Genomic DNA, 24,567 nt, shown 5'->3' on the forward strand with positions numbered 1-24,567 from the left:
CTGCCCTCCCACCCTCCGGAAACAGCACCTGGTTTGCCTTTGGGAGTGCCCCTCCCCACCCTCCGGTCCTGTGGTTTGGGTCACTTGCCCCATTGCCCCATCCTCACACCCTCCCCAAGGCTGGGCACATCCCCAAGACAAGCCGTCAAGCTACTGAGAGGACAGCATCTGCACTCTGGCAGAACAGAAAGTTTCTCTTAATTGGAATCTCTGGCAGGTGGCAGTCAAGGCTGGAACCACCAGCATTCGGCCCATGCCGAGGCCCCACCTGCCTGGGAAGCCAGCAGAGAGAAGAGCCAACAGGTGGGAAGCAATCACCCCATCATTCGCGTCCCTGGAGACAGCCATGCCTGGCAGTATTTAAGTGACATGTGCCAGCACACACCTCTCTTCTGCTAAGCTTTCAGGTTCCTTCCATCACAAGAGCGCTCCCCGCCACGCAGAGCAAACCAACCTCATGCGGAGGCAGACGCGGGATCCAGGTGGGAAGCACCAAGAAAGACACCCAGATGGTGAGGCCTAGGAAGGCCTGACTGGAGTGCTGCCTCCTCCAGGAAGCCCTCCACGACTAGCACAGCCTGTAAAGAGCCCTTATGACCTGGGTCACTGGGTCACAGGAATGACATTGGGTTAGATTCTGTCCTAAACTGCTTTAGCTGGCTGCCCTCTTCCCAGAGCAAGTGACCAGAGCTGGCCAGGACCAGAGGATTTCTAGTTTAAAGAAGGAGCAGTTCTGACCAGTCAGGGCCTAGACTCATTCCTGGGGCCCTTTCATACTTTACAATATCATGTCCTGGAGGCAAGGTGCACTGAGTGAGGCAGGGCAGAGAGGAAAGAGCGTGGGCTTTGGAGCTAGGCAGGCATGAGCTTGTTTGAATCCTGGCTCTGGCCCTGGCTACCTGTGTGACCTGGGCAGGTCACCTGACATCTCTGAGCAGTTTTTCACGTGTGAGGTGATGATATTAGTGACTTTATCATAGGCTTAAATGAGCTAGCGTGGCTTGAACATGGCAGATGCTGAATAAATGTCGCATGTTTTATTACTGGGAAACAGTGTAGCACGGCGGCTAAAAAATAATAATAACAGTACATACCCATCATGGAATGTTCCATGTGCTAAATGCTTTACACTAGTCCCACTTAATCCTCAGTACAAGCTTATCAAGCAGTCAGCTCCTTATTATTTCCAGTATACAGATGAGGGTTCAAACTGCTACTGATGGCAGAGGTGGTTCCGAGCCCAAGCCAGCTCTCCACCTGTCCTACTTGTGGCCAAGTATAACCACAGGGACACCGTCCCAGGGGTGTGGGGATATGTGCCGGATTTTCCAGTCAGATTGCTGGGTCCACATCTCAGCTCGGACACTTACTAGTGAGTTCCTTAATCTGTCTGCACCTCAGAATTTCTCATTGTTCATCTATATACCAGAGGTAATAACACTGTACTTCACTGAATTTAAAACACTGTGAACTGTTAGATGCAACATTGTTTATATACCAGAAAAAACAATGCTCAACATGGGCTATCTCATAGATGTCCCCCATATAAAGCCAGAACAACAAAGGCCAACCCCTCGGTGTTAGTCAGGATTCTTCAGAGAAACAGGACCAATAGAGCACACACACATATATGTCAGAGGAGATTTCTTATGGGAACTGACTCACGTGATTGTGGAGGCTGAGAAGGCCTGCGGTCTGCTGTCTGCCCATTGGAGAAGCAGGAAGCTGGTGGTGTAATGCAGTCCAAGCCTGAAAGCCTGAGAATTGGGGGACTGATGGGGTAAGTCGTGGTCTGAGTCTGAGAGCCTGAGAGAGGAGCGTGGATGTCGGAAGGCGGAGATGGGCGTCCCGGCTCCAGCAGACAGAGCGAATCCACCCTTTCTCCCTCTTTCTGTTCTATCCGAGCCTCAGTGGATTGGATGGTGCCCACCTGCACTGGTGAGGGCGCCCTTCACTCAGTCCACTGATTCAAATGCTGACCTCTTCCAGAGACGCCCTCATACCCAGAAATAATGTTCTCCTGGCATTCTGGGCACCACTTCATCCAGTCAAGATGACACACAAAATTGAACATCACACTCTCCAGGTGTGAGTAAAAACTACCACACAGACAGAAAGGCAGGAAAACTTGCATGTCTCAACCTCAAGGAAGAAAAATGTCTCTCCTGAGAGTCTGAACCACAAGCTGGTACTCAGGCAGGCTTGCAGTCTAGATTCACACCACCCAGCATTGTCCACAAGACCTGAATGGAGCAGTTTCATTTAAAGAGACCTCAGGTTGGTAGTGGCCCCATGTCACGAAAGAAACAAATGCAAATTTATTCTTTTTGAATTATACTTCAGTCCAGGCTGTCAAACGACGGTTGTTGGTGCCAAGTCAATGCCAACAGGAATCCCCAGTTTGGCGTGCTACAAAGGAACCTTCAGGGCAAAGAGCTCAAGTGTGATACAGCACGGCTGTAGAACAGCACAGCTGTGAGGCAGCCCTGAGGCCGCCCTCAGGCAAGGTGGCCCTCTCCAGCTACACAGCTCTGCTCCGGTGGGCTGGTCCGCCTTCAGTGTCTCAGCGCCTGCTAGGGAAAGTGCACTCTCCCAGACCCTGGGGAACTGACTTATATAGAAAGAAGTCCCCTCCCCTGGGCCCTGATTGGTCTATATTCATGGAAATGAGGATTCCAAATCCTCACAATATAATCAGTCCAAAAAGCACTGTCCTGATTTGTTGGAAAGGAGCCACTCTGATTGGTCGGTGAAGATGCCAATGAGACATCACGGCTCTGATTGGATGGGGGAAAGTCTCAGTTCTATTGGTTGAAATATAATTCCAGGAGCTCCTTTATAAGGGTTGGCTCAGTGGCAGGAACGCAGTGCAGGAGGGAGGCAGCTCAGTGCTGGCTTCTCCCTGAAGTGCACCTTGAGTAAGAGGCCCCTGTTCAGCAATGGCTGCTAAGCTCTGCTTTTAAATTTGAGCCCAGTTATCCACCAGGAGCCCTTCTTGGTAGGTATGTTCTTTCTCAGGTCCAACAAGGCCGACAACAAGTCTACGGTCTTGTGGGCCCACCTGGCTTCCATGGCCTCCAAGAAGGGGAGAGCGATGGAGGGAAGAGCTGGGTAACACCAGTCACTTTTACCTCCTACGCATTGAGCAGAATTCGGTCACATGACCATGCCTAACTGAATGGGCAGCTGGCAAATGTGAGCCAGCTGTGTGCCTGGGAAAAAGCAGAAAGGTTTAGTGAAAAGGCAGCCACCCCCTGCCATCCCACCTCATGGGACCACTGAATACTCTGAGAAAAGAGTTGTTAGCAGTAGATGAGAATGGTCCTGGCACCACATAGGGACTCACTCAGTGACTGCTCTAGTTATGATTGATCAAAGCGGTGTATTTTTGAAGGCAGTACTCACTTAACAAAAAAGTGCCCCCTGGCGTTCCCTAGTGACTTCCTATAGTGGGTTTCAAATAGGGATTTGAATTTCAAAAACAGAGTGGTCTGTTTGCAGGAGCGCATATGGTAGGAAGCTAATATTTATAGTCACAAATATTGCAGTCTTTAAACCACGCATCCTCCAACTCTGCTTCCACAGAAAAGCATGACGCTTAAGAGTGTACGTTTTAGAATTAGAGTCCGCGTGGGTTTGAATCCCGGCTCTGCCATTTACTAGCTCTGTGACCTTGAGCTAACCCCTCCACCCCTCATCAAGCTTTGGTTTCGGTGACTGTGATCCAGTCGCGGTACAAATGCCTCCGAGGTGGTTGTGAGAATTGCCACCGACAGTGAAGTGAAGCGTGCAGCCTCGTGAGGGCACATAGCTGGCTCAGCAAGTGTGGCTCCAGTGTCCTTACTGTCACTGTTACTAAGCGCCTGGACACTGCTTCTCTTCGTGCCCTGGCTTGGAGTCAGGTAGCATGCTGGGCCCTCCCCGGAGCAGTGTCAGGGTTCCAGAAAGGGCCCGTCCACACTGAGTGACCGAGCGAGGCGCCAGATGCATAGGACGCTCTCGTGGGGACATCCTCACCAACCGGTGGTCTCAACATCTACATTTACATTTTTAACAACTTTATCAATAGTTCTATCCTGAGAAATAAAGAATTGTGGAAGCCTTCATGTAAAACCTCACATCACACCCAAATCCCACCGTCCGCTGAGGCCAGGCTTCGGCCACATCCGTGCAGTTTATTTTTCTTAATGTCCAGCTGAGGCCACAGCGAGGAGCAAATACTGCCGATTTATGACCACGTGCAAAATGCAGCCCCTCCGAGATGCAAAACCCACAGCTTCATGTTATAGTTGGACAACCACACTTTCCAATAGTGTCCAGAACGACTTCTGAGTTCTGAAAATTCAGTGTTTCGTTTCTGGCTCCTTGAAATGCTTCAGCTGAAGCTCCTGGGAAATGCCGCCTATAGAACCCACGGGGGAGGAATCACCGACGTTGGCAGCAATGTGCTGTGCCCGGTGCACTGTCAGGAAGGGGGTCCCCTTTTCCCAGGCTCCCCTTGTCCCGCTCAGAGCCCTCTGAAGGGGACAAGCCAACGTCAGGAACCCAGACAGCAGCGCGCCTGGCTCCTCCCTCCCAGGGCTGGGAGCGCACTGCACCTCCCATGCTGAGGGAATGGAATCCAGACACACTGAGGGAGGGAAGACTGGGGGGAGAGCACGTGTCCGACAGCATTTGAGTCCCTTACCCAAATGAGCCTGGGCTGTGTGGGCGTTCCAATGAAGGACCTGATATTCCCTTGGGGGCAGAGGTTGCGTTTTCTGCCTCCTGGACGAGAAGGGTTAAGTCCTGTGTGACCGGCTGTGGACTGTGTGCTGATTGCATTGGCTCTTGCACCGTCAGCTGCCCAGAGCCCCCACCTGGTCCTTGCCTTTCTCTCCCCACGTCACCAAAACCAGGCATGGAGCATGCACTGCGAGCCTGGCGTTGCACAAGTTCTGGGGGATGCAGCGCTCCCCTCGCCCTGCTCTGACAGAGCCCAGTATACGTACTGAAAGGCAGATGCAAGCAGCGCACAGGACATTGCCTGGGGCAGAGGAAGCCCTTGGAATCCAGACTGGGGCTCAGGGGAGGCTTCCTGGAGGTGACACTGACCTACATTTAGGGATGTATGGGAGTTGTGGGGTGGGGGTGGAGGGGTCTCAGGACAGAGAAGAGGCACACAGGTGAGCAGAATCCCACAGACGGACCCTCTCCTGGCTGAGCACGTGGGCCGGCTGGCGGACTCGCTCCTGCAGGTCCTCCTGCCTGATTTCTTTCAATTTCCTGGAGTCCGCCTGGTCTCCTCAGATCTTTTCTCCAAGCTTCCTGAGTGAGTTGCAGTGTGGTATATTTGAGGGATGGAGGGGTGGCCACGTGCACAGGAGATAGCCCAGCTGGGGCCTCTCCGGCTTTCCACCGACACCAGCTCTGAGAGCAGTCAGTTCAGGCCCCACGAACAGCCAAGCCTCTCCCTGCCTGTTCACAGCTCTCAACTCTCACCCTCTCTTTCGATTTCAGAAACCCAAAATGTATCAACATAATAGAATAAACAACCTTGCGCCTGCCATCCATGACTAGCAAAAGGAAATATGCTCTCAATTTTGCTAAAAATAATTTTTGTGAAAGAAATAGAATTTTACAGATTTCATTAAAATGCCTTCCCCCTGCAGCCATGCTTATAAGTATTTGCATTTTATTTGTGAATATGTACCTAGTCCTAATTTTAAAGGGATGGATGGACAGACATACACAACTAATACATTGCTTTGAGTGTCTTAATTTACATAAATATTATCACACTTATTTCTCGACTTGCTTCCTCCATCAGCACTCATTTTGCAGGCTAGAGTCACGCTGCCACGACTCCTTGAGTAATCCCATAGTCGAATATGCCATAACCTGTGAGTCCGTTCTTGTATCCAGAGCCATTAGGTGGTTTATTTTTCACTCTCACAAACAGTGCTGCAAGGGACGCTCTGGACATGTGTGTGGGACACGCTCTGGGGGACAGAACGGGTCGTGGAGGACGCAGGCCTCCCGTCGTGTCAGATGTTACCAGGGCCATTTGAGTGGCGGCCAGTTTCCTCCCACCAGCGGCCCCTCCACCTCCCCACCCTGGGCATGAATCATCCATCAGCCTTTCTGCGTCTGCCAACTGGATGGGTGGGAAACAGAATATCACATTTCGTTTTGCTTTGTATTCCTCTGATAACAAACATGGCTGAGCACTTTTCATTTCTGTTTGGCCACTGACGGTTCCTCTGCTCTGAAACCACTGGTCTTTACCTATCCCCACTTTTCTACTGGGTCATTTGGTCCTTTGCCAAGAAACTTCACTAGCGGGAAAATTCTTGCCTGCCTTGTTCTGGGCAGCACCCCCTCAGCTGCATGGCTGTTGTCTTCTACTCTGGCCTTAAACTTGGTTTATAGTGCCTCTTGCCAAACAAATTGTGTGCACATGTGCGGGTGTTTGTGCATGTAGTAATAGCAATGCTAGTAGTAGCTGTCACATAACCATCTTTCCTTCATGAGCTATGATTTTGTGCTTAATCTAAGAAGGCTTTCTTCCCCTGAGATGGTAAAGGCCCATCCTCTCTCACCTTTTCAAGGTTATAAGGTTCTGCTTTTCACATCTGGATCTTTAATCCACCTGGAGTTTGTCCGTGGAAGGAAGCAAGAATCTCATCTTCCTCACCCGCCTATAGGAAAACTAATGTCTGAGCACCATGCTTCGCAAAGTCCCTCCTTTCTCCCGATTCGGAATGCCATCTTCATCACACGCCAGGTTACTGGTAAATGTTGGGGACACTCTAGGCCAGGGACTGGCAACCTTTTCTATAAAAAGACAAACAGCATCTATTTTAGGTTTTGCCGGCAATGCAGCCTCCGTCACCGAGACTGAACTGTGCCTTCGAGGGTGAAAGCAGCCATGAACAGAATGAGTGAGCAGGGCAGCTCAGCTGTTCTAATGCTATTGTCTCGGAGGCAATGCCACACTTGAACACTTGTTATAACTTCTTAATATGTCTTGATGATCTGATAGAAAAAGTACCACCTCTTTTCTCTTCACTTTTAGAATTATCAAGATTATTCCTGAGACTTAAAATTAAGTGAATTTTAGATATCATTTTGACAAATTCCATAAAATTTTGTATTGGATTTTTTATTGGAATTGCACTGAACTTCTAGATTAATGGGCAGTCCATCTTGACAACCCACGTTTGTGCACTCATCAAATACTTGCTTGGTACATTCTGGGGACGCACAGCATTCCTCCACCTGGGATGTCTCATTCATGTGGAATCACCACCTGCCCAGCCCAGAAGCCAGGAAGCTCCAAGTTTTATCCGCCATCTAATCAGCTGGGTACAAGGTTGCTCTTCCTCTCCTTGCTGGCATCCTCTCTGCCTCGCTCTCCGATAACTGCCATCATTTCTGAACTCAGTGGGTGCGCCCCCACCTCAGGCTTCCCGTCCATTTCATCTTCACCGTGTGCCATTCTCTCTTGTCACCCATAGGTCCTTTGCCAGGACGAAGTTCACCATCCTTAGCACAGCTCGCAGGGCCTTTGTCATCTGGGTGCTACTTAAATTCCAGCCCTCACCGCCCCCAACCCCCCCCATGGCCCTAAATGCCCCAGCCATGCAAACACCAGGAACCCCTGGAATGCCCCACCTTTTCTCACTACTCAGCGATGAGCCCGCCTGGAACCCCCTCCCCATTTCTACCCAGCTAGTTTCCATTCAGGAGCCAGCTCAGGCAGCATGACCTCTGTGAGCCCCTCCCACAGAGGGACCTTCTGTCCCTAAGCTGCTACTGTCCCACATGCTGACCTCCGTCACTGCACACATCGTCCAGGAGGGGGGGGCTCCATGAGGGCGGGAGTCCTACCTGAGCTGTTCACCGCAGAACCCACGGCATGTCACCCAGGACCCAGCATGTGGCAGGCAGCAGTTAGCACTGGCTACATACACCCAAGAAAGAACAGACAGGCGGGCACACAGAGGCAGGCGTCCTCGTCTCAGGTGAGCACACCTGGGCCCCTTCTCCAGGGAACAGGCCCCACCTTTCTGCGGTCAGCCCTAGTGGGGGCAGCAGCAGGAGCTGACAGGGCTGGTGGTGGAAGGTGTGCATGGAAATGCAAATGCAGGCCCCTCCCCTCCTGTCCGTTTCCTTGTGCTCGTATATTCCTCTCAGACAGATAAAAAGGAAAATGTGCCAGTGAGGACAGAGCCCCTCTGGGTAAGAAAGCAATAGCAAAGTGACAAATGTCATGCGGGCTTAAGCAAAGTTCCCCACGGTTACAAACCCACAGGGAAATAAAGCTGACAGATGCAATGGCTCCCGCCCTCTGCGCCTTTTTCCTTTGAAATAACTTTGGCCCTGAAAAGGGAGGAAAAAGGAAATAACTCAAAGATTTAAAAGCAAAGTTTCTGTCTGCAAACCAAATGGTATGAATTTTTATAGGTTCCTTCGGAAGAGCATGAAAAATCCACGTTGGACGAGCTTCCCGCTCCGAGATCCTGGGGAGACGCGTGACATCTCAGATGCTCGGCTGCTCCTCTCCATCCAGAGCTCAGCCTGTCTGCCCTGGCCCCTCTCTTATCCTGGGGGCTGCTGAGCCCAGGAAGGGGGGCTCCTGTCACAATGGGAGGGCCCTTGCCAGTCCGCTCTGTGCCCAGGCCTGTGGGGGGAACCCGGGGAGGCCAGGGACGTTCCCACCTTCTGACTACTGATCGTCACAGCTCCTGGCCACTGATCCCTGGCTGGGGCCGGCCCTGCTCGAGACCTCTTCAGGGAGGCATGATTATGCCCCCACTTTACACGTGAGGAAAGTGAGGCACAGAGGTTGAGATGCGGGCAGCCGGGCTCCAAAGCCCACTGCAGAAGCCCCGTGGGCCCGCCCAGGTCCTCCGTGCCAGACCTTGCCCTGGTCCCTGCTGCTGGAGACGGAGCGTGGGCTGCTAACAGCTCACAGCCGCCCCTTCTCCGGAGAATCTGTGAGATCACGGGCCCCCTCCTAGGGTGGCCTACAGCCAAAGGAAGGGGTACGAAAGCCTCGCCCTTCACCCCAAGGTGCCGAGAAGTCTGTGGGGCCATGCGCCCTTCGGATATCAGGCTGATTTGAGCCCACATCTCAGCCTGGCGTCCCTCCTGCCCTGCGCTGGTCCCCTCGGTCCCTCAGGAAGACCCCTGGACAGGAATCCCCACCATGGGCTCTGCTTCCAGAGACCCCGACCGTAAGCCGCACGTTCTCACGGTGAGCGCTGAGCACAGTGCCTGGGGGACAGCGACCGCTCAGTGAAAGCGGTGACTTCATTGTCCTCTCCTGCGCTGCTCCACAGCCCGGCTGGCTCAGCAGTCTCAGGTCACCTGGGTGCATGGAAACAACAGCCACAGGACAGGTGGCCTCCTCGTCAGCCCCGTTAGTGACGCACGTGGAAGTTGGGGCGAGAGGTAGGAGGGACAAACAGAAATGGAGGATGTCATTTTTTCCCTACAAATTCCTCAAAATTAATGGATAGGTTTGCATTTCCAGGCGCCACAAGTCAGTAATGGATCTCGCCTCATCACCCCAGTGGGGACCTCGTCCTTGTCACCAGCCCAGCTGCAGGTGCTGGTTTGCAGCAGGCACGGGGTAGGGTGACATCGTGCTGACTGGGGCTTCATGACAGAATGTCAGACCCTGCCGCCCTTTCCTTCTTCATCAAGAAATGAGGGCGGGAAAATGGCAGCACTGGGAGAGCCAACCCGCCCCAGCCCGCGGCTGGCAGTGCCTCCTACTGAGTCTCCTCACCTGGCTGACGGTGGCCTCGCCATGCGCCCCTGCAGGCTCCATCCTGATGTCTTCCCCAGTGACTGGGAGCGTGGCCTCCAAGGACAGGCTCCCTAACTGGACGAGCAAGTATATGAGAACAACCTCCAGTGGGTGTGGTAAGACCTTGTCCCAGGGAGGTTGTGAGTGGGCAGGAGAAGCTGTCGTCACGAGAAATGGATAGTCCTTAGCACAGGAATGTGACGCTTCACCTCCCCGAGCAAAGGGCCATCGCACATGCACGCACACATGCTGTGTCCTGTCAGCAAGGGACACACCCAGGCCACCATCCTCCCATCGCACGTGGCACCTGAGCCCCCATGGATCACTGTTGTTCCCACATTAGGCAAGTGTGGGGAGCCCACGTGCACACCCCCGAAGAGCTACCCAAGAAAGCAATCTGTGCTGCTAATACTAACATTATTGATTACCTCGCTGCAGGGTCCTGAGACCGTCGTGTCCGGGCTGCTGAGGCTGGCAGCACCAGCGACTAAATTGTGTTTATGGGAAGCTTTTTACCTGAAGGGCTCATAATTCACTCCTGATCAATATCCGATCAATCCACCTGCTTTGCACATTGCAAATCTTCCCGATCCGTCCGCAGAGAGGAAGGAGAAAGGAGGACCATCTGTTTATTAGAGAAGATGACAGAAACACAGACTAAGGCAACCACATAGCCTGGTCATTAGGTAAGCGGTGATGTTTTTACTTTCTCAGTGACATGCTGAGTCAATTAAAGTGAAAAACATAATAATGGTCTTGATTTGAAAGGATGAGGTAAGAAGAGACCTGGCATTCACTGAGCACCCCACACCTGACCACACTCACCCCAAGAGCCCTGCAAGGGCGTCACCCTTCCCACCTCCAAGGAGACACCAGCCGCTCTGCAAGGTTACGCAGCCAGCTCAAGGTTAGGGCTGGAAATTAAAAACCGTCTCCCAGGAAGGAACAGGTGGAGCCCAAGGGCAGCTGGGCTTGGAGAATTTGAGTCCCATTCTGGGATGAAGCCGGCTTGTGGCAGGAACTGCCGTGGGACGCAGGGCACTGCTGGGGGCTGGCCTGGGCCCTGACGCCAGAGCTCATGTCCCCCACTATTTGCTGCTAGACTTGCAGTCGTCAGTTTGAGGTCTGATCCTCCAAATAAATTAGATAAGCAGCTATCCACAAATTTCCTCAGGCCACTGCCCAGCTCACCAGCCCCTAGAGGCCGCGCAGGGACCCGAGGATGATGTCACACCCCAGGCTGCACTGCCATTCCCCAGGTCCTGCATGAGTCACCAGACTCAGCCTGGCGGGTCCCCAGCAAACCCCGCCTGGTCTCTGGGCCTGAGCCCTCCCACTGCTCCCCTGTCCTCTGACGATGACCAAACTCTCATCTCCAAGGCAGCCTTAGAGAGACCCACATGGGGGGCGTCTCCTAGCTGCTTCACCCAGGGTTTCTCCTCCCTGAGCTCCAGCTCCTGTGGTCTTGGTGTTCTGCCTGGCAGGGGGGAGTGGAGAAGGCTGTGCGGGGCATTCAGCTCTAGGGGAGCCCTGCGTCCTGGCCCCCAGCCGAGCCCCTGGAGGCCAGCAGCCCCGCCTCTCTTGGGGCCTCATGGCATCTCTGCCTAAAGTGATGAACCCACAGGTATGCCCCCCCACACACACACACACACGTGGCTTCATCCTCCACTTCACTCTGGTCACCACAGGCGAACGTCAGTTCTCAGAAAGGCTGACGACACAAAGGAGGGAACGAGGTGTCTCACTCACTGTGACAAAGCCTGGATCCCAGCTGGTAGCCCGCTTGGAGAAACAGCACCCCTGCAGGACTTGGATGGCCCAGTGACCGGAGCGAGCCGGAGCTCTGGAACTTTCCATCGTCAGAATTACGGGAAGGGAAACAGTTTTCCACAACAACTCATTCATTCTGCTTTTTCCTTCCTTCCTAGAAAATGTCCCTATTTGGATTTCTCTCTAAATAAGCAATTCCAAGTGGCTTGGATCGTCAGGAATCCCCCACGTTGTTCAATTAGCAAACCCTTAAAGGTGACATATTGTACTTGAACAGTCTCCCTGGGTGACTGATTCTGCAGTAAACAGGGAAATCTCTCCCCACAGCGCAGCCCAAGGCAGCCCTGGAGGTCAGAGCCAAGGCCAGTGGGCTCGAGCCCCCGGTCCCCGCATAGGGAGGGGCTGTCCACTCCCGTCCCCAGGGAGTCACAGGAACTAGGACAGCTCAGTGTGCCCCAAATTGTCGAGTCCGAGTGCAGAGACCATCCGCGCAGAAGGCCAGGCTGGGGTGTGGCCACGGGTGCTAATCCAGTGGCCTTGGCCTCGTCTGTGCCCACTTCCCTGTGACAGCAGCAGAACAGCTGTCAGGGAACACAGGTGACACTTTCCCAGTTAATTAACTAAATACACACCTTCTGGAGACTCAGTGACTACATTCAGGATGAGAAGTGCCAATTTGCCACCCGCAAGTGTCCAAAGAACTTTCCTTAGCAGCCCTTCCTCTCTCGTTCTCACGTTGCAAGTGGAGCAGACGTGTGGCTGAGCCGAAAGGATCAAAATGACAGCCATGGACCCACTCACTCAGATGCACCAGGGCTTCTTGAGTCCTGGACACATGTGTGCTGCCCAGCGCCTGGCAGGGCCTCCGGCCCTCGGGGGAGGGAGGGGCACCCGCTGCTTCTTGTGGGGGGCGAATTCAGTGTACTCCCTGCTGCGTCCCCCGAGTCTGCTCGACGCTCCCAGGTTAGAGGACTTGTGTTGCAATAAGGAACTGAGAGGTCTCATGGTCTCTCCGTGGCCAACGGGACAGTCGTCTTGTTAGTTCCTTCCTCCCACATCCACCCTCCTGTCTCCAATCTCCTGAGACTCCTTCCCCAGGGTCCCCGTGCTGGCTAGGGTCCCACACACGTCTACAGGCTGAAGGTCCCAGGAGTGGCAAAAGATGGAAGACTATGGCCACCAAAGCCACCTGTCTGGACCGAGCTGGCAGGTGTCACAGGAGCACAGGGAGCATTGGGGCATCACCCCTAAGTCCCACATGGTGCAGATGGGGAGAACCAGGTCCCAGGGAGCAAGAGGAGCCCCAAAATAGGTTGAGAGGAAGATTCTGGATCAGGACTAAGATCACGGCACTGGAGAAGGAAGATGGTCCCCACCTCTCCACCTCTGCCTTCGGCATCTCCCCAAAGAGGTGTCATTGGTCAGGCCAAGCTGCCCCTGAACTAGCATCTTTGACTGAGTGCCCTACTGAGGACCAAACACGTGGCGTGTTGATTCTGCTGCCGTTACCCAGGTCATTTATCTTTTGTGTCTTCCTGAGGCTGCTGTGGGCTAAGGTAGAGCTACCGTGTCTCCCCAAAAATAAGACCTAACCGGAAAGTAAGCCCTAGCACCATTTTTCAGGATGAACATAAGCCCTCATGCGTCTTTGGGAGCACACCTTAATATAAGACCCAGTCTTATTTTCGGGGAAACACAGTAGCCGCCTCTGGACGCTGTCTGACCAGCACTGACCCTTCGGGTTCCGGTGGAGCTTCTGCTGCTGACCAATGCTCCTTCGATCACATGGCTTTGCTAGTAGAGGTCCATCACCTGAGAACACACAGCAGAGGCAGCCAAACAGGCCGCAGCCAGGCTCCTGGCAGAAGTCCTGCTTCCACCTCTGACCTTGGGTGGACTTGGGACAACCCGATAACATGGTAGCTGTTATGCATTTGGTGCGTGCCTAGGGGCCGGTACCGCACAGCTTCACCGCATGGCACCTCCTCTTAGCATCACAAACCCTGGAAGGAAGGTGTGATCATTTTCAGCTTATGGATAAAGACACTGAAGAATCGAGATGTTCTACCCTGGCCCCAGGTGCTGTGAAGGAAGAGGAAAGACTGGGAGAAAACCCGGGACCGTCAGGCGCCAAATTGCACGCATCTAACTTGGAGTCACCAGGCTTTTTGACGACATGACAGCTATATGCAGATGAGGGGTGGACAAAGTCAGAAAGAGCCTCTGTCTCCAAGGAGGGAACAGCCTGGGGGAGGAGGCAACACCCACACAAACCTGCAACACAGGCAGGGTTTTCTAAGGAGCCTCAGCAGGACTGCAGCTGGGGGGACCTGGGTGTCCCCACGGATGGACGCCCCCCAGAGGCCCCTCCCTGCGGCCACTGGAAGACAATGGTGCCCACAGCAGGAAGCTGGCCCCTGTCGCTTCAGTTCAGACTGACATCTGGAGCATGAGCTCTGTCCCCAGCACATCCACAGGAGAGAGAGCCAGACTCCCTCATTCCCCAAAGAAACTGCTGTCAATCTATAGGGCCTTGTTATGGACAATTCGTGACTCAGGACATGACATACTGTCTGATCGCGCTTCAACACATGAACAAAATGGCCCCTATTTCAGTGCACGCAGACTTATTTCTCTCTGAACACCTCATACATCACCTCTGTGAGGAAGCGCTGGCTTGGGTGTGGGCTGCAAACAGCCAGCTCTCATCTGAACTCGTCCCCACGGCCAGCATCCAGCACAGTGACTCTGGCCCCCTGAAACTGTCCACACACAACGAGACCATGAGACACAGTGAGAACTGAATGAAATATCCCCGTGGCAACCCAGAGCCAACAGATCGAAGGCGTGTGTCCCCCAAATTCATATGCTGACATCCTACATGCTCAGGTGATAGCTGCAAGCAGTAGGGTGTTCTGCAGGCTCTGCCCTCACAACGGGATTAGCGCCTCGTACAGGAGACCCCAGAGAGCGCCTCACCCCTCCCAGCACATGAGGACACAGAGGGAAGGCAGCTATGCATGAGCCCGGAGGCAGGTCCTCACCAGAACCCACCACGCTGGCACCGGATCTGAAGCTTCCAGCCTCCGCCTGTGAGAAATAGATTTCTGCTGTTCAGGTGCCTCTGGCACTTGGTGAAAACAACCTGAGTGGAGGAAGACACCTTCTGATAGAAATTTCCACGTAATGAAAACCACAGGTTTGCGGTGAGGACTTTGTCCCCTTGGGTCAACATTCAATTCCTGTGCTGTCCCCTGCCCAGCTCACCTAATGTGTGCCACATGGGCTCTTTGGATTCGAAGGATTGCACCCTGCGTCACAGACCCCAAATCGTGAGCGTATCACCGCCCTGTGAGTTATAATTGTATTGCTTGGCTGGTTGCACTGAAAGTTAAGCAGTCATTCTGGGGGGCCTTCTGGAAAGCAGTCACAGCCACATCTCAGTGCTGGAAAAAAAAAAAAGCAGAAGATAGGAAATAGTGAAAACGCCTGTGTGATGTCTTCAGCACCCCAATATGCAAACCCCCCATCCACATACATAGACGACTATAGATGCACTATTCTCTTTTCATTGCAAAACTGATTTCCCTGAAGTATTTTTAAGCTGGAAAGATTTCCTATGAGCTGGTAAAAAACTGCTCACTACAGGAGACCCAATTTGTTGGCAGAAGTCCCGCAACCCAACGTATTGGTAACTAGCTTGGTAATGAGTCTCTGCCATGTAAATTGGGTCATTATTATCAATTTTTGTCAGCTCTCCAGTGAGTCTTGATCTGATTCCCCACTTCGGCTCCGGTGCCAGGAGTGCGCAGCCCCGCTCCCCGCACCAGGTGCCGGAGCCCTCACGTGGCGTGGCGGGGGAGGGATGGAGTGGGGGTGACAGACTCCATGTCGTTAGAGCTTTTTCACATTCAGAACAGAGAGATGTTAAGGAGACTTGCAATGAGGTGTTATAAAAACAGAGTTTGATTGAAAGAGCTGGCACATAATGCAAATGAACACTTTGTCCCATGATTCATTGCTATCAGGAGAACTAAAATTGTACAGCCCAGCGGAGAGATGACTAATGGGAGGCATCATAATTGTCGATTGAAACCTGCGAAGAATTAATGAAGAGGCCCGCAGGAGGTAGTGCTCCATGGCCTGTAGAGGTGAGCATGCCAGGGGCAGACAGTGTGGGGAGGGGCCAGGAAATTAGGCTGAAGAGCGGGAATGGCTGTGATAACATCAAGGTCCATTAGGCAGAGACGTGGCCTCCGCCGCAGGACGCCACAGAACGGTCATGCCTGAAAACCTGCACAAAGGATACTTCAGAAGGACGGCAATGTTTGCAGAGGTGGGTGGGCTTGATGGTGCATCTGGAAGGCTCTGGGGCCGGATTTCCCTACCCGGGGGCTGCTTCTCGGCAGTCCTGAGACGACCCCTTTGCTTATCCAGACAAACTTCCTGCACGAACTCATACAACCCATCCAGTAGAGCCCCACGTCCAGCGCCAGGCGGGAGCAGGGAGAACACCTCGTGCTCATGATAACAGCAACTTATTGAACACCTCCTGTGTGCCAGGCGGTGAACGAGGCAGCGGCCCTGCCCTCATGAGCCTGCATTCTAAGCTGGGGGACGAGGTGACACCAGGGGCAGGCATGCCCCCGTGAGACGCTGGCTCGGCTGGGCTTTACGCGATGCCCAGGCAGTGAGTACCACGACACAGCGGCCAGCGCTAGTCCAGGCTTTGCCCAGCAGGCCCTGAACACATCAGGCCCCTGTGCTGTGAGCCACCATTGATGGCCCAAGGTCATCTGAGAACTCTGACTCGGAGGCTTAAGAGACCTGTCGACTCCCGTCCACGACTGTTCATTCTCAGCTCAGTCGCTGCACCGTCGTTGTCCACAGGCCAATGGCCTAAACTTCTCAGTAATGTTTTCAACTGATTTCCAATGTTTACAAATTGGGAGATGTCACACAAATTCAGATTTCCAACGTCTTTCCAAACCTAAGTCTCTATCCGGAACGTGCAACGCCACGGGACAGCAGCCAGCTGTGGCTGCCCCTCCAGGCTCTAGTGCCACAGTCCCCACTGCTCTCCAGCGGCTCACGGCCCTCCTGTTTCATTCTCTTGTTTTCCCGGTTTCTGCGGTGTTTGCCATTTCTGCTCCGAGGCTAAATGAGTAGAATACATCTAATAAGCTAATGCAGGCCAGCCGCTTTATATTAGGTTGGTGCACAAGAAATTGCGGTTTTTGCAATTATTTTTAACCTTTTAAACTGCAATTACTTGTGCACCAACCTAATACAAAGCGGCTGGCCTGCATTAGCTTAGGTTCCTGCAGAAACACCTCTGACCAGTTACAGGTGGGGACTCCAGTGTAATTACTGTCTTCACAATAATCGATCACCTAGAATACACTTCTCTCCTTTGCACAGCAGCAATCAAATGTAGAATTATCCTGCCTCCCTCTCTGTAGGCCCGGGCTCTGCATTCCTCTTCCTGCTCCCTGCCCGCCCCAAGTCCATAAGCTGAGGGGGGCTTGCTGGCTACCTCCTAGGTCCAGGAGAAGTCTACCCCTTTACCTACGCCCCGCTCCACCTGGGTGGGCAGGAGACTGGCCTCCTGCAGTCACGCTGGGTGGCAGCTAAGGAGTCAGCTCAGGGTCTGCTGCACCCGTCCCTCTCCTTCCCCTACTTGATTTTTGACCTGGTTCCTGATGACTAAGTTTTTCATGTTTGGTTTGTGATCTCGCCAGCAGTGGGAAGATCCAAAGCAGCGATGAAGCATGGGAGAATGCCAGAATGAGAGAAGCTGGTGGCGGTCCCCGCCCTGGAGCTGGGCAGCCCTCAGAGAAAGAGACAAGGCAGAAGGTGGGCAGCTGGCAAACACGCGGGGAGGCTGCTCGGGGCAGCTAAGCACGTTCGATAGAGCGGACAAAGCATGTCTGATGTTACCCCATGTGCCAACGTGGTGCCCACAGGGGCCCTGGCCAGCTCTGCATGGGCACTGGAGGATCCCGGAAGGAATCAGGCCAGGTTTCCATCTCCAGGAGCCCAGGGGAAGAAATACATCCTTCACCAAGAAAACCGGTCACCGCTGCCGGGATGCACCACGCCGCCCCTCGGCCATCGAAGTCCGCACACAGGCAGGGGCTGACACCCTGTGCTCACAGGTGTCCCAGACTTAGTGTGGGCGGTGCTCGCCAAAGCCACAAAGGACTGGCTACTCGGCTGCCTGTGGCTCCCCAGGAAGTTCAGGAAGGCCATGTGCCTGGGTCCAGCCTGTCCCTGGGGAGCAGAGCCGCACCCTCACCCCGGTCGTCCGGTGGGACAATTCTGAGGCACAGGCTGCATCACAGATGGGCCCGGAGGGCACCCACGGAGGCAGCACGCTCCTTAGTGCACACTTCACTGACCTTTCTCACTTTCCCCACATCCTGAGGTTGCCTCAGAAGTAAACTACCTGCACTTAAGTCCTTATTCCAGGACCTGCTTTTCTGGGAAGCCCAACGGAGACCGTGCCAAGGAGGGTAACTGAGGACCAGGAGACATTGGCACTGGGCCGGGCTCTGCAGCCCAATGGAAAGGGAAGTGGAGGAGAGACACCTTCCCAGCGGAAGGCACAGCACAAGCCAGAGAGAAGGTACACAGCAGCTAAAGGGCAGACAGAGCATGCAATTAATTCATGGGCTGCATGACGAACCCCGAAAAATGGGGCTGGGAAAATAGAGTGGCCCCGGGTCACCAGTGGGTTTGAAAGTCCCACGGCAGAGTGCAAACTTCATCTTATGAATGTTGACGTGATGTGATATGATGTTGAGCTGGTATGATTTGGGCAGGGCAGTGTGGCAGCAGGAGGGGGCTGGGTGAGGACATGGACGGAGGTTGTCTGGGGAGGGGGGCTGAGCCTGGGCCACTGCTGGTGAAACGAGCACCCTTACCGCGCAGTCACACGATGCTAGTGGGGCTGTGTCCTGGGGGCTGGGCACTCGGGGGGTCGCTGAGGAGGGCATCCGTGGCGGGCCCACAGAGCTCATGGCTAAAGAATTGGGACTGGTGGTGGAAAGCAGCTGCTGCCCCAGGCAGGCCGGGGGAGCTGGCTGAAAGTCCCCAGGCAGCTGGGCAGGGTAGCGGATTGAACAGGCCCTGAAGGGCATGTCCCCCACCCTCCAGCCAGATGGGCACCTGGTGCTTCTTTAGGGGTGTCCCACAAACTGCCCTCCTTGTCTGACAGGTGGCTAAAGGTCCAGGAGGCCAGAATAAGAGACCCAAAAAGTGGGGAAGAGGAAAACAAATAAGGAGCTGGAGAAGCAAATCAGCTGTTCACACTTCATTTGCCCACGTGCCATCAAATGACCATCTTGACTCTTCTCTCCATTTGCATGACTTCATTTCAGAGCAGCCCAACCACATGTTTGGCAACACTGGGGAGCAGTGATGGATCTGAGCCCCCGTCGGTGTGTCCGACTCTGCCGGGACCCCAGCCCCACCCCACTCTGAGGGGCGCCCAGGTTTCCACAGGCTCAGTGTCCTGGAAGAACCAGAGGTGAACTCTAGGACCCCCAGACCCCATCTCCCCATCTTTACACACGCCCTCTGCAGTGACATATTTGTACTTTAGGGCAGCCTTCTGTAAGGAGTCTTCTAAGGGATGCAAATCCCACAGGCTCTTAATCGTCGTCTTTTAAAATAATGCTTCAGATTCAAACGACTTTGGGAAAGAATGTGTTGGGCAGAATGAATGGGTTTCTTTACTATAGGACATCAGATGTGCTCAGGACTAACTGCACAGTTTGTGGGGCCTGGTGCAAAATGAGAACACAAGGCCCCCGGTCCGACATTGTTAAGAGTTACAAGAGACAACAGCAGAGCGACGCACCGGGCGCAGGACCTTTCTGAGGCGAGCCCTGGGCGGCCACCCTGCAAACACGCTGAGGGCCCTGTGGATCTCCAAACGGAGAAAGGAGGGCCGGCCCAAGGTCATCACGGGTCCTACTGTGCAACCCTGGAATCACAGTTCCATAAAACACACTTAGGAAGATCCTGCTTTAAAGTGAATTCTCGCCTTCCTCTTATCTCTAAACTCCACTCTGCAGACATGCAGGGGACCTTAGTGCTTACAAGGAACCCCACAGGCAACCGTACATAGAAAGGGAGAGCCCCTTGGATCTGCTAGCTCCTTTGTATCTGTTAGGTCAGTGCCACAGTTTGTGTTTTGGGATTCATTTTTTCTTTTTTCTTTTCTTTTCTTTTTTTTTGTAAAATGGGGTCTGCCAGCAATTTCTACTTATGCCTTATTTTGCTCCATCTTTTTAAATAAAGCCCAACATCTCTGAACCACCAATACAAATTTCCGGCAATAATAGCAGGCAATTTACAGTGATGGATGACTATAACAAAAATAGTACACGTCCGGGGATGGTGCATAATTCTGTACTTAGAAAGCCAGCATCGTTAAGAGCTGCCGGCTTCAGAGCCCCCTGCTTTGTTCTGCTTCCCCAGGTGGCCCCACGACATTGCTTTGGAAATATCTTCCCTGCTCTCCTCCTGGGTTATTTATGGCTGGAGAGGGTGTGGGTAGGAGGTAGGGAGCCCAGCCCTTCCACATGGGCAGAGAAGGGAGGGGGTGATGGTCCCGTTGACCCCCACTGCCCTCTGGGGCCCTGCTCAGGGAGGCCACAGTCCCAGCTCTCTGCTCTGACTCACTGTCACCTCTGGGGCTCAGAGCTAGTTTGTTCTCCAGGCATTCCCACACCCTCCTTCCTCCTCACTTCCTGTGTTAGGATGTCCTCCCCTCCCCCCACAGGAAGTCAAGTCCAGCTCTGAGCAGGCCAAATGCTAGCTTTCCACAGGCCAGCTCCTTGCATCTGGACCTCACATCTCTGCCCCCACCCCAGACATGCACCGTCACCTACCGAATACACACGGCTGTGCTTTTTCTGAGGGTCACCCGCATGCCAGAGTTCTGTGACAATTTTCACACAAGGCTTATAGCTCCAGTCATTGAAAAGCTCAACTCTGGCTGGGAGAGACAGCCTGGTGCGCTGACAGCCAGACAACAAAGAACTGACATGCAAATCTGCCCACATCACACCGCTGCTCAGCTCTCTTCAAACGGACCCCCATTCAAATCCTCAACTCCTCGGGGGTCCTTTCTAGGCCCTCCCAGGTTTGACTTATTCTGTAGCCTTGTCTCTCATTGCCTTCTCCTTAACCTCGGCCTCACACATTCCTCTCCACCCAGGACACTCAATAGGTATTCCACATCCACAGGCTTTTGTTCAAGATGCGCCCCCATTGCCCACCTGGGGACATGCTCTCATCCATCTTTCAAGTCTCACCTCAAACGTCAGCTCCTGTAGGAAGTTTTCACAATCCCCACCTCCCAGCCAGGTGAAACTCATCACTCCCTGCCACCTTTGGACCTCTGCTGGGCCCAGCAAAGGTTTCCAACACAGACCCAGCCAGCGTCTCCTCATCAGTCATCTCTCCCCCCAGACGGTGGGCACCCTGAGGGCAGAGCCTAGCTCCCATTATGTACTCAGCAAATAGTTTTCCAGTGAATCTTAATGGTACAGATCTAAGCACCTGAAGGGTACAGATTTAACCCCTTGGGACTGGGGCTTGGAGCGAGCTCCCCAAGCTGGACCCCGGGACGAGGAAGGATGGCTAGGACCCTCTTCCTCCTCACTGGCACCATCTCTGCACTGTCTCCCGCCCCTGCCTTCCCTGCTTTGCTTTCTTAACAGGAAGCTCAGAGTCACCATGAGGGTGTCAGAGGCAGAGAAGAGGAAAAGGAAATGGTGACCTTAAGGGTGACAGCCCTGAGATGTTTGAAAACTGCCTGGGGATTCAACTTCACACCCTTGGTAAATAGATGCAAATACATGTTCAAAGTCAATGCAAATTCACTGGCGAATTTCCTCACTCACCACTGGTGCCCGTGAGAGTAGCAGTCCGTGGTGGCAGGGCCTGCCCTCCTCTTCTCAGCTCCCTCCGTGGTGCCCATCCCAGAGCAGAGCTGCGGACAGTCAGGCAGCCATATGAGTAGCTCCCAGAGGAGGAGATGGCCTCATGGGGGTCCTTCTGGAGACACTGCCCAGTGCGCAGTGCTCCAGCGCCAATCCCCAGACAGGCAGCTTCCTGTAGGAAGGAGATGGGCCCAGCATGAGCTCCCGGGGGGAGGAGACAGTGGGAGAGCAGAGGGAAGGAACCCTCATCACAGTGAGGGCTCAGTGTTCACGGCAGGGAGGACACGCTGAGGGGATGAGAAAGCCAGACTGCCTGGCTGGTGGAGGCGAAGGAAAGGGAGGCAGGACAGATTCAGGCTCACGTAGGTTCCTCCTGAGATCCCTGGGGACCTCTAAGGCGTCTGGACACCTCTGAGGCTGGGAGAAGTGAACTTCACCTCAGCCCCAAGCACAGGGTAGTAACATTACTGCGGGTGGCCGGTCCTGGCCTGGAGGTCACATGTCCCAGAGCCACAGGCATCGTGTGTGGGCAGAAAACCCAAGCACACAGAGGTCAGCATTGCCCGTGGCCTGGCAGACCTATTATTCTTTTCTGGTGACTCAGCACAGCAGGGTCACTCAGCTGGGCTCACCAGACTCCAGCTGCCAGCAAAACGGCTCAGAAGGGAAGTGCCTGCGGCCTCCACGTCAGCCGGCGCACGTGGCTGCTTGTGTCAGCACCTTGGACAGCTCCCTCCTTGGGCAGGAGGCAGGGAGGGCCTGAGAAGATGCTAATCTCGAAAGGCCAGTGAGATAACAGAGCCAGAGCCTGTGAGGGAGAGGAGTGCCCCTCCACCCCCTAACTCCCCCACCCCACTCCAGCTCCAGCACACCTCCTTCCTCTTCTCCAGAACACCCCTCAGCTGGGACACCCCTCCACCCAGCCTCCTTAGCAGAGCAGGACGAGCATAGCTACACACCAGGCATGGTGCACACACCCCATTAATCATCGCCAGAGCCCCACAACTTAGGCATCTTAGTTAGTTATTCTCATTCCCAAACAAGGAAACCAAAGCTCAGAGTAGTTAAGGGGCCTGCCTGAGGTTACACAGCAAGGAAAGAAGTACCTGTCCAAAGGTTGCTGCTGGAGGATGTTGGTCCTCCCTGCCCTCTCAGGGAAGTAGACACACCTGCACCAAGGGTGGTTTTAATGCCCTCTTTAGAAAGCCATAGGAAAGGAAGGTTTCCCATGCCAGTGGTGGGAGGAAGGTTTTACTGCAGCTGGACACAGTGGCCATGGCTGCAGGACACCATTGTGGGGACTCATTAAAGGACGCTCCTTCTGGCAGAGTGCAGTTGAAGACCAGGCCATTTTCATGTTCATGGAGAGATGGAAAGGGAGGGATGCCTACTGAGGAAATCACTTTGGCGCCTTGTCAGAACCCACCATCAAGCTTATCTTGGCCTCAGGCCGCTGCACAGATGCCACCCCACCTCCGGGTACCTGCTGACTCAGTCTGCCCCTCTCTGCAGTGAGTGCGTCCTCCCTTCACACCCCTGCCTGAGGCGATGAGGACACAGTCACGCTCTGCAGTGGCCCAGCCCTCTAGCCTTCCTCTGGTAACAGACGCCCTGAGGGGCACTGCCCCTCCCCATGCTGATACTGCCCGGCTGGAGGAATCTGACCCACTGTGTGCTCACAGCAGGCACATGGCCAGGACTGCCCAACCCACGCCCCACTCCCCTGCCTGAGGTCACTGAGCCAGGATGGACAGACGGCTCAAGTGGGCCGTCAGCACTCACGGGCCTCAGCCTGCAGACTTCTGCAACCATTAGAAGGCGCATGTCCCCTGAGTGGTGGGGGGGAGGGACACACCTGCCTGTGAGTGGAGACGACTTGAAGGAAAGCAGAACAGGTGAGAGTTTTCGTGACACCCTCGAGTGCCTGGATCCAGCTCTTCCCAAGCCACATGCTCTGGGCTTTCCAGTCAACGTAATCCAATCAAATGTCCTTACCTGAGCCAGCTCCAGGTCACAAGCTCAGCTCCAGGCAAACGCAGGCAAAGCATTTCGTCTGATTCCCTCTCCAGGTTTTTGCTGCTGCTATTTTGTCCACTCTAACTTCAACGCTAGAGGCTGCATAAGTCCTGTTTCTCCCGTAGCATCTTCTAACCGCTCTCCTCTCTCACCGGCTACAGCTCCGGCTACCGGGAAGTCTGCGTCTCCCTCTGTGACGCCTGCTTCCCCAGCTGAGACATCACCGCTTCTCTGCAGCCAGCCCAGTGCCAGGCCCGGCAGGGGCACAGAGGCGCCTCAAGTGTGCGCTCCCAGCCTCCCTCTCTATCCTCGCCCCTCCACGGCGCCTTCTCTCCCTATGGGTCAGCTGAAGTGGCGTGTGAAGTGCCAGCAGTGTGGACTCAGCTTTCAGGAGAGGCACACCCACCTGCTCCTGCCTTCACACCATGTGTCCTCAGAAGAGGTGCTGGTGGCCGAGCATGTTACATAAGGGCAGCTGGCGTCACTTTCTTTGCCAGCAGGAGAGGGCAAGTCTGAAGACCCACACAGGAAGACTCCATTCAAACACCCAAAACAGATGTGCTAAAAATGAGTTACCTTCTCTGTAATGGAACATGATTACCCTGGGGCTTTGTCTGCTCCTGGCACGGCCATTCTCTCTCCATAAGTAAGTAGAGAGACAGTGGGGAGGGAGGAGAGGTGGAAGGAGACAGTGAAAGACAATTACAAAATGCGTATACCTGAAGATCCATCCACATTACATTCAGAGCCGCCAATCCATGGCAAATTGCACCAGTGGGGAGGGGAACCTCCCCCAGAAAACATCACTTTTAAATGCGTGAAAGTATCTGAGTTGGCACAGGAAAGGTCAGTTGCTCAGACGCCTGGCACCCACCCAGGACACAGGCACGGCCGGGACAGGACTGAAGTACTGTAGAGACGGGCCTCCAGTTGCTCACTTCTTTTATTTTGCTACTTGAAGGTGTTTTGTAAGTTGCCATCCAGTGTCACTTTCCACCAGGATATAATCTTGGAATAAAGGGGAGT

At 54.0% G+C, this 24,567-nt stretch overlaps 1 long non-coding RNA gene across 3 annotated transcripts; it reads right to left on the bottom strand.

The window, feature by feature from the left end:
* Positions 1-1,244: 1,244 nt before the first annotated feature.
* LOC141567532 (uncharacterized) lies at positions 1,245-22,076 on the bottom strand. Of its 3 annotated transcripts, none has more exons than XR_016022119.1 (5): positions 21,487-22,076; positions 14,837-15,015; positions 14,614-14,714; positions 9,779-14,331; positions 1,245-9,354 (listed from the first exon to the last, which is right to left on the bottom strand). It is a non-coding gene; the product is annotated as an uncharacterized LOC141567532 (long non-coding RNA). The 3 variants fall into 3 exon arrangements; XR_016022120.1 differs by having other exon boundaries at positions 9,779-13,572; positions 14,227-14,714; XR_016022118.1 differs by having other exon boundaries at positions 9,779-14,714.
* Positions 22,077-24,567: the final 2,491 nt, after the last annotated feature.

This window comes from Rhinolophus sinicus, chromosome 8, assembly GCF_057876585.1.
Source record: "Rhinolophus sinicus isolate RSI-liver-muscle chromosome 8, RSI-T2T, whole genome shotgun sequence".
NCBI lineage: Eukaryota > Metazoa > Chordata > Mammalia > Chiroptera > Rhinolophidae > Rhinolophus > Rhinolophus sinicus.